Genomic DNA, 15481 nt, shown 5'->3' on the forward strand with positions numbered 1-15481 from the left:
ATGAATCTTAGCTCTTCACCGTCATTGGTTAGTGAATCTTAAGCTACCTTTATCTCAGGTTTTTCTTTATTATTCATAAAATAATCATTTGATAAGACTTGAATGTTGGGAGGCTAAAACTGGAACCGAACAAAGCACCTTCCATGCTGCCCAACACACAGCCAACAGGCAGGAGCAGACAGAAATCTTAAATATATATATATACAAAAAAAATGCTGTAGGCAACAGAGACAACCATTAGCTATTTTCATGACTTGTGATTTCTATGCACCCAGGGAAGATGGAAGAAGACTTGTCTTCTGTCTCTGCTGGGGAAATGGAAGAAGGCTTGTCTTCTGTCTCTGTGGACCCCCACTCCCACCTTGAAGGATTTTTAACTCAACACATAAGGGTCACAGCCATTCCACATTGGCAGTTGTTCAGGGCACCAGGACAGGCTGCTTACAAAAGAGACCTAGGAGTCTTTGTTATTTCTCCACAGTTGTGACCACAAACCCTGCAAGAGAGTGTGCACAAGAGAGTACCAGTAGGGCTAGAAGGGAGTAGGGGACCCAGAAGCAAGCATATGCTTAGTCAGAATACTGTTTGATAGCCGGTATCAAAACTTTCTTGACCTCCCTACCCAGAGAGGTTTCCATCTGGAAATAGAAACCCAACACCAATCCCTGGCTTCCAAAAATGTCAATGGCACCAGCTCAGTTTCCTCCTGTTAGCTGTCCAGGTTCATTTCCTCAAGAGGATGGGGACATTTTGGTCTCAAATGGTGACATACATATATTCTTTTGGCAAGGGAGAGGAGGACTATGATGGAGCTGCCCTTAACTCCCTTCAGAAGCTAACATGGAGGGACACCCAGAGCTCACCACTCCCTCTCCCAGAAGCCGGGGCAGTGTGGGCAACATTAGCAGTGCAGGGGATATCTGTCTCTAATGAGAATACACTACCCCTCCAACCTCTACCCTGCATGTCTCCTCCTATCCCCGCATCCCCCGGGAATCTTCCCCAGATGGTCTGAGGTGTCACCTCCAGCTCAAGCGTCAGTAAGCTTCTCTGGCCAGACACACTCTGCACAGTCACCGTATCTGGACATCCCAGCCCTGGGCAAAAAGCTGAAGGGCCTGGCCTTGCAGCCAGAAACAATGGGTCTGTAGAGCCCGAGCATTCCAGCCTCCCGTGCTCAGGGAAGGCAGGAGGGGGAAAAAAGATCATTAATGCAGACGGTTTGTGTTTTCCCAAGCCAGCATTCCTCACAAACAGCTGTGTTTATTCAAAGCTAGAAAAGGAGAGAGGGAGAGAAAGAGAGGACAGTGTCCTGGAGATTACATCATTTTGTGTTGTCTGCTTTGGGTGGCTCCCACCCCTGGAGAGGGGGGCTGCGGGAGGCTGGTTTGAGGGCTTGGTATAAGGTAAGCGTATACAGCTTGGCAGTGTGTGCATACAATCAGATATTCAATTGCCCAGCTCTCTCTGTCCACTCCACTCCCAGCATCCTAATATATTTTTCCGAGCACCCTCTTTCCTCGTAACAGCACCCTCTAAAGAAGGTTAGGTGCAGGACTCAGGTTCACTCTTTCTAATCTCTTCAACAATCCCCACCCCTAGAAGGAAAGCAGGAGGCAGAGTCATTAAAGTGAATTAAAATGCATCCAAGGAGAGATTATCCCCCAAGCCATTCCATATCAAACAAAGGCCTCTTTCACGTAGACTCCAGCCCTAGAAGCCCTGTAAGCAGAGATTAGGGAACAAATTCTCAGAACTTAGAGGCAGGAGACAGGCCTGCACTTAACCTTCCTGGCTAGACCCCAAGAACTCAACTTCTGCCTGAGCCAGAAGATTTTGCCTGTAAGGAAAAGGGGACTTCAGAGCGGTGGGTGCATGAATCGCTGCCCACAACACTTCATGGAGCCAGGTGTGTCCTTAACACAATCTGCGTATAATGAAATGTGATCCTTTCCTAGCTCCCTGAATCAGAGTCTACGGTGGGGGGCGGGGCCTCCTCCACAGCCACCTCTCAACCTTCTCTGCAACCCTTTTATTGAGCATCTGTGTTGTGTCAGGCTGAGCCATATCAAAGACTTGGCCAGGATAGGCATCTTGCTGTGACAAATCTACTTCAGGAAGACAGGTTGATCATGAGTGAAATTCAGACGACACAGACCCAAAGATGCAGGAAGGTTAGCAAAGACAGTACAGATGACCCTGCATCTGGAAGGCTCAACAGAACATCAGAGGGAACAATGACCTACGAACACAGTCTGGAACGAATAGATGTTCAACCAGGTGAAGTAAGGCCAAGGGTGGAGGGGGAAAAAAAAGGAAGACATTGCAAGCAGAGGGTATAGAGTGACCAAAGGTGCCAGGGTGTAAAAGAGCATGCTGCTTCCTTGGGTGGCCCCAGAGATTCTTCCCAAGAGGAACAGAGCATCCCAGCAGTGATATTGCAAAAGACATAATGAGAAGATCACAGTCAGATTATAACAAGGCTGTGTGCTGATGGGAGGAGCTGGGATGCACTCTTCTGGCGGATTTCAAGGAAGGTGCCTTGCATAGTCTGATGTGCACTATAGGCAGGTTGTTCCAGGAAGGACCTAAGGCTAGAAGCACAGACCAGTCCAAAAACAATTTTAAAATCCAAAGAGGAGTTTATAAGGGTGGGTGTGAGGTAGCGACAATAGAGGAGCTGTTCCTGCATGTGTCATATTAAAGAAAAAAATGTAATCATCTCACCTTAGTTGGATATGAAGCAGGAGGAAAGTGGGAACTCTAATGTGGCTCTAAAGTTTAAGGGCTTGGGGATATGTCACCCTAGATCCCTAAGCATGGATTTCAAGGAAAGGAGAGGTCTGTCACCTCTCAAGTACTTTCTCCAGCCTTTCAGCTCTGCTTCTCACACCTACCATGGCTTTACCCGTCAGTTCTGTGTAGGTCCCACCAGCATGGAGCAGATGCCTCCTGGATTAACTTTCTGCCACTACTCTCAAGCCCCATTCCTGCTCACAGTCTCTCTGGCCATGATCTCTGTGCCTGGGGAAACTAGTAGACTCTCACATACACAACCCAGAAGAGCAGGGTGTGAACAGCCACCTGGTGAAAGACTTCCTGGACTCTGTCAATCACAGACCTGGGTCATCCCGTTGCCCATGGCCATCTTGAAATGCTTCGTTGGGACCCACTCCTTCCTAGTTTCCTGTTCCTTTTTCTAAGTTCCTCTTTGGTGTCATTTTCCCAAATAAGCCAGTCACACACATAATGGTTAACTCTATGTGTCCACTTGGCTTCCATGGTACCTAGATGTGTATACAAATACTGTTCTGGGTGTGTTCTGTGAAGATGCTTTAGAAAACATAAATTGGATTGATTTTATCGAATAGGTGGGTCTCATCTAGTCAATAGAAAGGCCAACTAAATGAAAAGATTTGCCTTCCATCCAATGACAAAAAAAATTCTGAATCAGGTGACCCTCAGACTTGGGGCTGCAACATCAGCTCTCCAGCCCTCATCAACCTTTTATTTTTAACATATATTATAATATAATTACATTTCTCCCTTCCTTTTTCTCCCTCCAAACTCTTCCATGTACCCCTTTCTGATCTTCTTCAAATTTGTGAGGTTTTTTCCATTAATAGTTATTGCATATGTATATGCTATACATGTGGATTCCTGAATAGAACCTACTGAGTCTCTGTGTTAACTTGTATGTGTGTTTCCATGGCTGATCATACTCCTTCTTAGGAGGACCACCTCTCCTGCTCCCAGCTTTCCTCGGTTACTGATAGATCTTTCTGTAAGGTTGAGGCCTTCCCCATACACATCAGCATGCCTGTTGGTGTTGTCTATGTTCAGGTCATGTTTGGGCAGTCATGTTGGGAGACATTGTAAGCTTCTGACATTACTAGGGAACATGGTCTCACAGTAAACTCCCTCATTCCCTGGCTCTTAGAATCTGTCTGTGCATACTTCTGCAGTGTTTCCCAACCCTTAGGTATAGGAGTGCTTTGTAAATGTATCCATTGGAACTGGGATCCACAACTCTGTAGTTGAATTTTCTTTGGGCTCCCTAATAAAGACACAGATACTTATTATTAATTATGACTGCTCAGCCTTAGCTTAGGCTCGTCTCACTAGCTCTTTTAACTTAATTTAAATTAACTTAATTTATTTCTAGTCATCTACATTTTGCCTTGGGGCTTTTCACCTTTCTTTCATTCTATATTTCCTACTTTTCCTGCTTCCTCCATGTCTGCCTGGCCCCTGGTGTCTCCCTGTCATCTCCCTTTCTTTCTTCCTTCGTTTCCTTTTCCTCCATTCTAAATTCACCCGCCTACTTACTCTCTCTGCCAAGAAGTTCCACCTATACCTCATCTCTCACTATTGGCCATTCAGCTTTTTATTAGACCAATCAGGTGCCTTAGGCAGGCAAGGTAAAACAGCAACACATCTTCACATAATTAAACAAATGCAGCAATATTTACAGTTAAACAAACATTTTGTGATATAAACAAATGTAACACATCTTTACATAGTTAAGCAAATGCAACACGTCTTTGCATAGTTAAACAAATATTCCACAACACAACTCTGCATTTTGATTGCTCAGCAAACTTTATATATCTACACACACACCTTCTCTGGAGAGCGCTCACTAGTTCAATATACAATTTTTTGTGTTGGACTCTGATTTCTGGACAACTCTGCTGAGGACAGGATGAAAGTTGTTGAGCTTGAAAAGAACTATACCACACACTACATCATGTGACAAATAGCATCTGTGTGCGCCTGCAGAGGAACTGTGTAAGTACATTGACTAACATGGGAGATCCGCCTTTGGGAGGAGTGTTTTGTTTTGTTTGTTTGTGCTTGTTTTGAGACTGAGTCTTACTAGGATAGCCTGAAACTTACTTTGTAAACCTCACTGGCCTTGAATTCACAGAGATCCACCTGCTCCTGCCTCTTTAGTTCTGGGATTAAAGGTGTGCATAGTCTTATTTTCTTCTTTTTCATAGTCTTCATTTTCATAAGCATAGGAAGATTTTAGACCTGATGGCAAAGGTCAAAACTCAGAGGGACAAAAGATGGACAGGAAGTTGTGTCAGTGAACATTTATTTAAAATTTCTGCAATCTACCATTTTGAAAAAAATGCAAGGGAAAAAGCTACGTGTCTTTGATATTTTACTTAGCAACTTCAACAGTCATTGGGGAAAATACCTTTCCCATTTATCCTGAAGGAATCTTAGCTTACTTTCATCTTCTAATTATCTGTGCTTGTTTTAACATCTGTGCACATTCTGCTGCCTCTGACAGTTTTATGTGGCTTATACAGTACAAAACAGAGAGGACTCACATTCCTCTGCCCACAGTCTCATTGGTAATGTCCAGAGGGACAGAAGTTATTCTTTGTAGGATCATGGCTCATCCTCAAGAACAGACCTGCAATGTGTCCAGGATCAGGCCAAGTATTCCATTGGCCTCTGGCCTGTCTGCTCAACAGGGCTCAGATCACCTCACATAACTTTTTCCTGTTTCCTCCATCACATCTACTAGTGAGCACCCACATGTCTATCTTTGCTCTCTGGTCATTATCTGGCCCTGTGAGTCTGAAAGATCCTCCTAGAAAGATGTCCACAGCATCACTGGACCTCCACCTCCCAGCCCAACATGAAGCATGCAATAACTGCTCACTAAATGCTATCGACTGTCAACTCAGGAAGCAGCTGAACCAAAAATGTGCAGGGGATTAAACCTCATCACAGATTTAACAGCCCTCCTGTTTCAGCTGTTCTTTCAATAGAAGACTGAGAAAAATGAAAACAGGCTGAAAAGCATCTGAGTTGTGAGGGCCAAGAAGCCCTGGAACAAGCTGAAATAAGAGAAAAAGCATTAAAGTGCTGCCCTAAGAGCCAAGAGGCTGAGTTCAAAGGGCAGCCAGTTGGGAGTCTAGAGGGGTGGAGTTGGTTTTGAATCACAGGATGACCATGCAGAAACATGCTATTGTCTCTGAACCTCAAATCTCCTATGAAATAAAGAAATCGCATCTGTTTGGTTTTGTTTGTTTGTTTTGGGTATGTTAGCACAGCCTCCTAATTTCTAGGGCAGAATAAAGTAGCACTGTATATAAAATCTGAAAGTGGAAAGGGAGCTGTCTGAGAAGAGTGTTACAGTCAATGGGAGGGAAAGAGGGACAAGACAGGGTGATGGGTGGATGGACTGGTCATGACAGACAGCTATGGAAATGCCACAGCTATGAAACTCATGGTCTCCACCATGGATATCTGCTTCTAAAAAGTAGCACTTTGTTAGCTCAAAGTGTTTCCAAAACTCAAATATACGTTTACTTGACATTTCCCTAAATGATAAGACTATAAAAATACCACATTCAGATCTGTAGATTAAAGCTGACATCTTCTGATAAACTTAGTTACTGTCTCCTAATTTAGATCCATGCAGGTAAATGGTAACTGGGCTACACTTCAGACCAACAGGGCTGGTGTCCAAGTAGGTAACTAAGGAAGCTACTATGGAAGGCAGAGAATGTTTAGCTGTTTAATACATCCATTTCTCCCTCTGTTTCTTCATCCTGATGAGGGAGACTTCATTTCTCTATATCCTTTGTAGTTGGATGTGGCCATATGACTGATCCCTAACCAGCAACATGGTGGATGGATGGATGGATGGATGGATGGATGGATGCTGTCCCCAAAGAACCTCTGACATACAAAACTTTCATGTTCCTTGTCCTCCTACTGATAACAAGACAGCAGAGCACAGAGAATGTGGGGGTCCAGTTGAAGATGATGGAGCCACAGGATGAAAGAAGCCTGGAATTCACATCTCAACATTCAGTAAGACCAAGTTTAGACTTTTTTATGTTACTCTGTGTGGTTTTTATAGGAGTTAACATCACCCTAGTAACCTGGCAACCCACCTAACTGTTTGGAGTTTTCAAACACATTACATTTGAGTATTGGTTTCACCAGCATGTATTATTGCATACCCAATAGTTTGCTTATTGGGGGAGTGAAAAGTGAATTAAATAAATGTCTTCTGGAAACTTGATGAAGACCCGGTTTTCATGACATATATTTACATGACTGTATGCCTTCAAATAACCTCTCAGACTTTAACACCTTACTATTAGATATTTTCTGATTTTCCCAAGGAAAGTTGTTTTGGTCTTTTTAAAAGGAAACAAGCCCTTTCTACCTTCAAATGAAACACGTGAAAGAAGCATCCAATGACACACCTTTTAGGTCCAGCATCAGGCTGAATAGTGAGGGAACAGGGGCTTCTTCAGACAGCTTTGGTTCTAAGATTATATCTCTCTGAGGTGTAGTAATAGTCATATTAAAAAATAAAATCAAATTGTATGTCAAGAAATTATCAGAGTCATTTGGAAGACTCCTCAAGGCAAATTCAATAAAAGCAATGCTTGCATTTTTTATTTACAATCAAATGATCAAGGAATATACTTATACAGATCTCAAAATTATTAGTGAGAACAAAATCATGAAGACAGTTTTCTTTTTCTATGGTGTTCTTGGAGAAATGACCATGCTCAAGAGTTAGTAATGACCACCATGATACCTGCAGGAGGCAATTACAGCATTAAATCAGGTTGTACATGGAAGCATAGATTAGAAACTTAACCAAAACAAAAGAAAACCCAACCCTAACTGAACTGAATGCCATAATGGCTTTCTCTAGGAGAGAAGGAATGAGATGGGGAAAAATGAAAATAATGTGACATATATCCAAGCTCATCAGGTCCCAAAGCATGCACTACACAGCGTTCACCTCTATAGATAGTGCTGTATCACTGGTCTTCAGAGAGTATAAGGTCCCCATGGAGCACCCATGGTTACTACATGATAAACTTGGGACCTTAAAGGGAGATGTTGACCCACAGGTAAGAAAGAGATTCGAACATACTGGATTCAGGCATCTCTGAGTTTAATCCCAATGCCTCCATGTGACCTTTGGCAAGTTAAAAGACAGCCTTGACCCACCGTTGGCTTATGGTATAATTGCTCATTTGAAATGAACTTGAGGTCCATATCCAGTACCACCCTAAAACTTGACATCCAGACACAAACTTCTTATTCCCACTTAGTCTCTGCACTCCATGATCCTAAGGCATCAGATTAAGCTATCTCTAGAAAGGAAGGGACATTGTCCCCACAGACTAGACACTCAGAAACTATTCCACATCTACCCAAGACATGTGGGCAGGAGTGGCTTTTTTGTTTTTCAATTTTCTTTTTCAAAACATTCAAAAAGCTTAATAGAAACAATCTTTGTGGGACCCTATGAAGATGTAATTCTAGATGGTCTCCCAGCTGGTCCAAGTCTACCAGTGTAAGCAGGAGACCACAAAGAGGCGGCTTCCACAGAGGACACATGGGCCCCTAGAATAGATGATCCAAGGCTGAACCAAAATAAACTCAGCATAGCCTAAATATTAGGACAGGCGAAACCCTCTCCCAGAACATCAGGCCCCAGTCTCACGGCCAGACTGGAGATGGCTCCCAGATGGAGAAAGAGTATCAAATGGCCTATAGTCATCCTTCACAACCCAGGTATGGCTCCTGTCAAAATGTGAGAAGACAACGTGAAGTTGCTGGCAGTTGGCCTTCTCACTGGCCAGTCAGTCTCGAATTAGGACAAAGGGTAACTAATTGTATTCTCTTTCACATGGATCCCCTAGTTTTGTTTCCCAAGACAATCATGACTCTGCTCAGTTGATCTCCAGCTTTGCCCTTTTGGTCTCAGCCATGTGTGCAGTGGAGAAGGTCGGATGCTCCCCCTGCCATCACCTCGGTTTCTAAAAGCTCCACTCATCTCAGTCTGCCAGAGCAGAAGCTGGGCTTTGGTACGGTCTCTAGCACACATGCAGTGGTGTGGTCCTCCAGAACTCCAGCATCCTGTTCTAATCAGCTGCCTCATGGACGCTCTGGCATTCCCAGTAGCTGCCTGGAAAGGTAAAGTTTGATTAAATCAAAAGATGGGAAGGAACCAGATGAAAAATTCTTCCTTAGTCTTCCACAGAACTGTCTCCAGATATTCCACAAATACTCCTTAATTTCTCTCCAAAGATAGTCCATGGAGCCAAGCATCTCACTGTCTTATAAACGGTGACAATCAACAGCATTCCCACGGCATTTTTCACCCTCCTTTTTCTGCCTTATGTTGATACACCCAAGAACTGTACTTTTAGATGTTAGTGTGTCTCTCTGAGTTCTAAAGCCTTTAGGTGGGGAGTTGTCATTTGAGCTCTCTGCATCTGGAGGAACTCACCCCTACCCACTTAGCCTCTAGACATTCTGCCTTTTAAAAAGATGCATCTCAATTGGGAGTGGGCTTGTACACCTCTCTGGCTGTTATAATAATTACATTTCCTTTCTTTCTATTTCATGCATTTTGAGTTTATCACTTGAGTTTGGAATCTTAGAATGACTTCGGTTGGTTTGTCAAGACCAACATATACCTCTATGTTCATGCCTTCAAGGAAATCAAAAGAGAGAATCCCACTCTCACAGACCCTGAGCAAGGACTGAAGTGTGTAGCAATGTGGCCAAAACAAATGGCTTCCCCTGGCCGACTTCACCCAGGGGTATCGTTTCCCGGAGTCAGAGTCACAGAATGCCAGGTACATGGGCTTAGGAAATACTCTGAAAACAAAATGGATTCTGTTCTCAAATAAATTTAGGTGACTGAAAGTTAAACAAAAGAGTTTAATAGGTTAAATAGTTCCCACCCTTCCCTTGTAAGGTTCTGAGACATCATAGCATGGGGTAGTGCTATTTTCTGGAAAAAGTAGTCATAGCATTTGGGGTTTGTTTTTTTGAGACAGGGTCTTACTATTTATGTCCTGGAACTAGCTCTCGTAGACCAGGCTGACCTCAAACTCACAGAGATCCGCCTCTCTCTGCCTCCCAAGTGCTGGGATTAAAGGCATGCACCACTATACCTGTCTATTCATGGCATTTTTATGAATTACCCCCCCCCCCCCCAAGCATTCATAGGACTCTACACCAAACACTTCCTGCATTTACTGGAGTGCCAGCCCAATCTCTCTCTCTCTCTCTCTCTCTCTCTCTCTCTCTCTCTCTCTGTCTGAACTTCAAGTTGCAAAGTGTTTAGGTCCTTGTTGAAAATACCCTAGTTGTATAGAGCCAAACTGATACTTCTATCTCTTGAGAAAATATTGTAAGTCCATTTCACGACTACTGACGTAATGAAAACCGAGGCCAGCCATTAAGACTCTACAGCCTGGGGCTGAGGAGATGGCGCGGTGGATAAAGTGCTCTTTGAGCGAGGCTGATAACCTGAATTTGGATCCCCAGGATTCTGGCCAATCCAAATGTGCTTGGGCCCATCCATAATTCCAGTGTTCCAACAAGAGGCAGGAGGCTGACACAGGAGCGTCTCCTGTAGTTCAAGAGTCAGCACCCTCAGCATTAAACAACAACCTACAAAAGATCCTGCCTCAAACAAAGTGAAAGGTGATTGGACAGTGAGAATTGACACGTGAGGCCCATACATGTCCATGCTGTCACACATGAACACAAACACATACAAAGAAAAACGCTAAGTGGAACCGTACTATCTTCCTGGTGGTCTCCATCCACAGATAACGGTCACCATTGCAGCTCTGGTCCACCACTGTCACCCTCACTGTGACTGTCCCAGGAGAAGGAAGAACCAAGGCTCAGATCGCTACCCTGTATAGTCTCAGACATTAAGGCCCAAATCAACCAAGAACAGCCAGATTGTAGGCTTAAGGCCTGTGCCCCCTCCCCACTGTTTCCACCTCCCCTCGCCCTCCACTGCTCTCCCTGCCAGCCACTGTTCCCCCTCCCGCCACTGCTCCCCCCTCCCGCCACTGCTCCCCCTCCACCCGCCACTGCTCACCCCCACCCGCCACTGCTCTCCCCCCTCCCGCCACTGCTCTCCCCCCCTCCCGCCACTGCTCTCCCCGCTCCCGCCACTGTTCCCACTCCCGCCACTGCTCCCCCCCCCCCGCCCGCCACTGCTCCCCCTCCCACACTTCTCCTCCCCCCCACTGCTCCCCCTCCGCCCGCCACTGCCCCCCCCACTGCTCCCTAGCCTCTTCTGTTCTGGGCTTAATAAAGTCCAACACGTAATGCTGCTGCTGTTAACCCTCAGGCTACACAATGCCAGGGGAGTGGAGGCCACAGTGAGCCAAAAGGCTGATGAGTCCCATTCCCCTGATAATAAGTGGTGGAAATGAGCTGTTGGGGACGGGGAGAAGGGACGGGGAGCTAGAGTCCCACATAAACCCATGTATTAGAGAACCAGCTTGAAGAAGCTGCAGGAAGAGCAGAGTGGCTTGCTGGGGAAGCGCTATAAGGTGGGGCAAGCTCAGACATGGAGCTGGGTTCCTCATAAATGGAAGGGTCTTTGGGAACCACCTAAAACACCTTCCTCCCACTATTTCACAAGAAAAAGTACACTGGCTTGCCGGGGGCCATGGCATCAGTTAGTGCCTCAGAACCTGGGTCAGGTAGTCCATTCTAGACAGTGCCTCTGTGGGCGTCTCCGGGATTAATATGCACCATGGACACTTGGGGAGTCAGTGATGTCAATGAGAGGGGGCAAAATACATGATTTTAGTTTTCTGCCTGTTCCCCAGACCTCCCCCAAAGGTACAGCGGGATGGTAGGGAAGCAGGAGAAAAATGGAGGAAACTGCCAACATCCTTCAGAAGATATTTGGAAGGTGATCTGTACTCTGGCTTCCTTCATTATAGCCGGTTAAATAAACCAGATTTAATGGTTTAATTAGGGAAATGACTGTTGAAATGGAGAAGAGAGAAAAAGGAAGAGAAATAGGAAGAGGCACTCCACACAGCCCCTGGCTGGCCTCAATAAGCAGAACATGCCTTCTTCCTATGACCTGGGACCTGAAGACCCCAGAAAGATGGACTGGTACCTCCCAAGAGCTCTGAGACCCTAACCCCCCCCACAGAGAAAGGGGTCTTTACGTTTTCATGTAGATTCTCACTTGGCAGCACAGGCCATGGGGAAGCCATCAGCATCATGGGTGTAACCCAATCCCAACTGATGGGAATCGTCTGCAGGGTCCCAAGGAGCCCTACAGATTGCAGCGATCTGGAAAACCTGCCTGTCTTCCCAGGGCTCCCCAGCCCAGATCCACAGAACCAGCACGCAGTGTTCTCCAGAACAAGCGGAGCGTGAAGGGAACTCCCCAGCCAAGGAAAGCGATAACTCAAAGCCAGGGAATGTTCCAGGCTAGCCACTCCCCGTGTCTGTCAGCTCGCTACCTTGGGTCTTCCTAAGACTGGCAGTCAGAAAAAGCATCTCTTTTAAGGCTTTTGAACACTGCCAAGCAAAAGATACTTTCTTCCAGTGCAACAGCACACCACGTGAGTTCCAGTCTCTGTCACAAGCGCTACTTGGAGAAAGCACTGCTGTTCATGGCTTTATATAGCCCACATGATTGGCCAGGATCGTGGTAGTTTCTGACAGAAGTGCCATTTACCTCTGTCTTTCAGGGACTCTGTTAACCACAGTGGCAAACGGGATAAGGCTAAGCAACATCTCCCAGAATCTTTTATCACCAAAGACTGTTGCATGCTGTCTTATCAAAAGCCCTTCTGTATGGGTATATGTTGATTGATAGATTATGAATTACTATGTATGATAGACAAATGTGAGCAAGAGGGAGGGGGCTAGACATATATGGAGGAGTAGATGGTAGATATGTAGAGATAGATAGATAGATAGATAGATAGATAGATAGATAGATAGATGATAGATAGGTGATAGATAGATAGATGATAGATAGATAGATAGATAGATAGATAGATAGATAGATAGATGATAGATAGATAGATAGATAGATAGATAGATAGATAGATAGATGATAGGTGATAGATAGATAGACAAATAGATATTGACAGACAGACAATAAATAGATGATAGAATGTTAAGCAGATGAAGACATAGAGGGATAGGTAGAGTCCCAGAGAGAGTCAGGGGACTTGAAGGTAGGAGTGGAATGAATTGGGAAGAAAGGAGCCACAGGAGAAGAAAAAAGATAAGAGAATGGGGGGGGGTAAAATGTGAGGACACTGAATTGTATGCAAGTGTGATACCATTGGAAATTAAGACTATTAAAGCATGAAGTAGCAGAGAACTAGACTGGAAGAGAAAAGAAGTCAACAGGTATGGGAGGGACAAGAGAGCCAGGGAGTGATGAATATAACCAAAATACATTGTCGGCATGTATGAAATGTCACAACAAACCCATTGTTCTATTAATATGCACTCACAAAAACATTTAAAAAATAAAAAGTGGGGACTGGGTTCCTTCCTGGAGGCTTTAGAAAAGAAACCATTTCCTGGTCTTTCCTGACTTCTGGGTGCTCTACATATTCCCTTGCTTATAGGACCTTCGTCTTCAAAGTTAGCAGCATTGCGCCTCTCTGATATTTCTACCACAGTTCATTCTCTCTCTCTCTCTCTCCCACCTTTCCTCCCTCCCTCCCTACACACACACACACACACACACACACACACACACACACACACCTCCCAACATCTTTGATCTTCTGTTTCTCCTGCTTTCCACACCCCTCTACTTTAAGGCTCCTGTGATCACACTGGGGTTACCTCACCAGGTCAATCTATTTTGAGGTTTGCTCATAGGAAATCTCAAGTCCCCCTTTGTCATTTAGCCTGGTATTTGTACAGGCTTCATGGTGTTTTAATTACTTTTCTGATCTCCAAATGAAATGCCTTCCAGAAACAACTACAGAAAGCAAGAATTTATTTGACTCTTAATTTCAGAGTTTTTAATCTGTCATGAGAAGACATAGAGGAGCAGCTTATGACATGGTGAACAGGAAGAAGAAAGGGAAACACAGGGAGAGGATAGAGTAATAAAAAGTCCCCCAAAAATATGTCTCCAGTAACCTACTTCCTATAGATAGGCTTACCCCCCCCCCAAGATTCTCATACCTTCCCAAAATAGCATCACCAACTTAGAACCAAGTCATCAATCAACACATGAATCAGCCTCAGGGACACTCCACATTCAAACCATGATACAAGGAGCAGTGTGGTCATCTTTACAGGGCAATTGTTCTGCTTGTAACAGAGTCTAGTCGACCCAGCCTACGGCTACACAATACACACATTACAGATTGTGGACAACAGAATTGGCTACATGATCGGCAGTTCCCTTGCATGTAGCCTACTCTGGGTTCTACGTGGTTTTTGCCCACCTACTTTAGAAGACACAGCTACCAACTGCCTCCTCTTCTCACTCCTCCCTCTGCATCTTTAAGGCAGCTTAGTCAGGGATGCAAGAGGTGTGGACTGAAGAATCTAGCTGGAACCGGAATGAAACTCAGGGAACCGAGAACTCCAGGGAATACAGGTACAAGGGAGACACTACATTCCCATCAGGACCCTCCATGACTTCCCGCTTTCAAATTTGGACTAAAGACTGAAGACACGTTCTACAATAATATATCCATTACTGGTTTTCCTTTGTCTCCTTTCTAGGTCCACTGGAGGATGCTTCCTTCATGGAAGACCAAACTATAACTATCAGAGAATTAGCAAATCAAAGAGCAGTCTTCAACCAGTAGCAGGCAGAAGACAGGGCACAAATTCTGTAGTACCCTCCATCCCTTCGGGACAATCCTGAGTCATGGTCTCTACACGGGGAACCCAAGAGAGCCTTCATGTGGCCTAGCTTCCTACAGCAGTGTTCCTAACCATTCACACAACTACACAATTTGCCCCGGTTTGCTGGGGACTTTTACCAGTCAACACTATGTGTCCCACCGCCTGAGGAATCTCTCGGTCCTGGGAAAATGGAGTGTTTGGCCATGATGCGCACGATTATTTGTTCACTCGCCTGGCTCTCTTCTTTTTCCCTTTCATTTTCAAACACCCAGTGTTACTTCCAGTTATCACTTCCAAGCAAACTACTTATGCCCAAATGCTCAGCCCAAGGAAGGCCTGAATTGGGAGCAACCAAACCATTATAAGCTCTGTGGTTCAATTTATGCTTAACATTCAGGGCTAGATCACCATGGCCACACATGCTGTGCCCCCTAAAACTCCAGGGAGTGGCTCTTCCCAGAGACTGGGTCGCAAACACACTCTCTCTCTCTCTGGCAGAGTGCATGGCAGGTCCTAATAACAGCTGGCATCTGGGGCCCTCTGTCAGTTTGTGCTAGAATTAAGCTCTCCTTTCCCCACCTCCTACCACATGGAAAGAGAAGGCACACATTATTGCAGGGGAAAAAAAATCTTCCCATAAAGCAGAGCAGGTTTAATCCTCCCCAGTCCTTTGCCTCCTCCTCACCCCAGCCCTGCCCTGCCCCTGTCCAGATGTTCCCACTTAGTCATGGTGGGGGCCGAGCAGGAGATGAACAGCATGACTCTGCCTGGACACCCTTCACAATCGATTGAGCTATGGCAGCTG

The sequence above is a fragment of the Microtus oregoni genome, unplaced genomic scaffold (genome assembly GCF_018167655.1).
Source record: "Microtus oregoni isolate MIOR12 unplaced genomic scaffold, Mior012 000004F_ref0000308, whole genome shotgun sequence".
NCBI lineage: Eukaryota > Metazoa > Chordata > Mammalia > Rodentia > Cricetidae > Microtus > Microtus oregoni.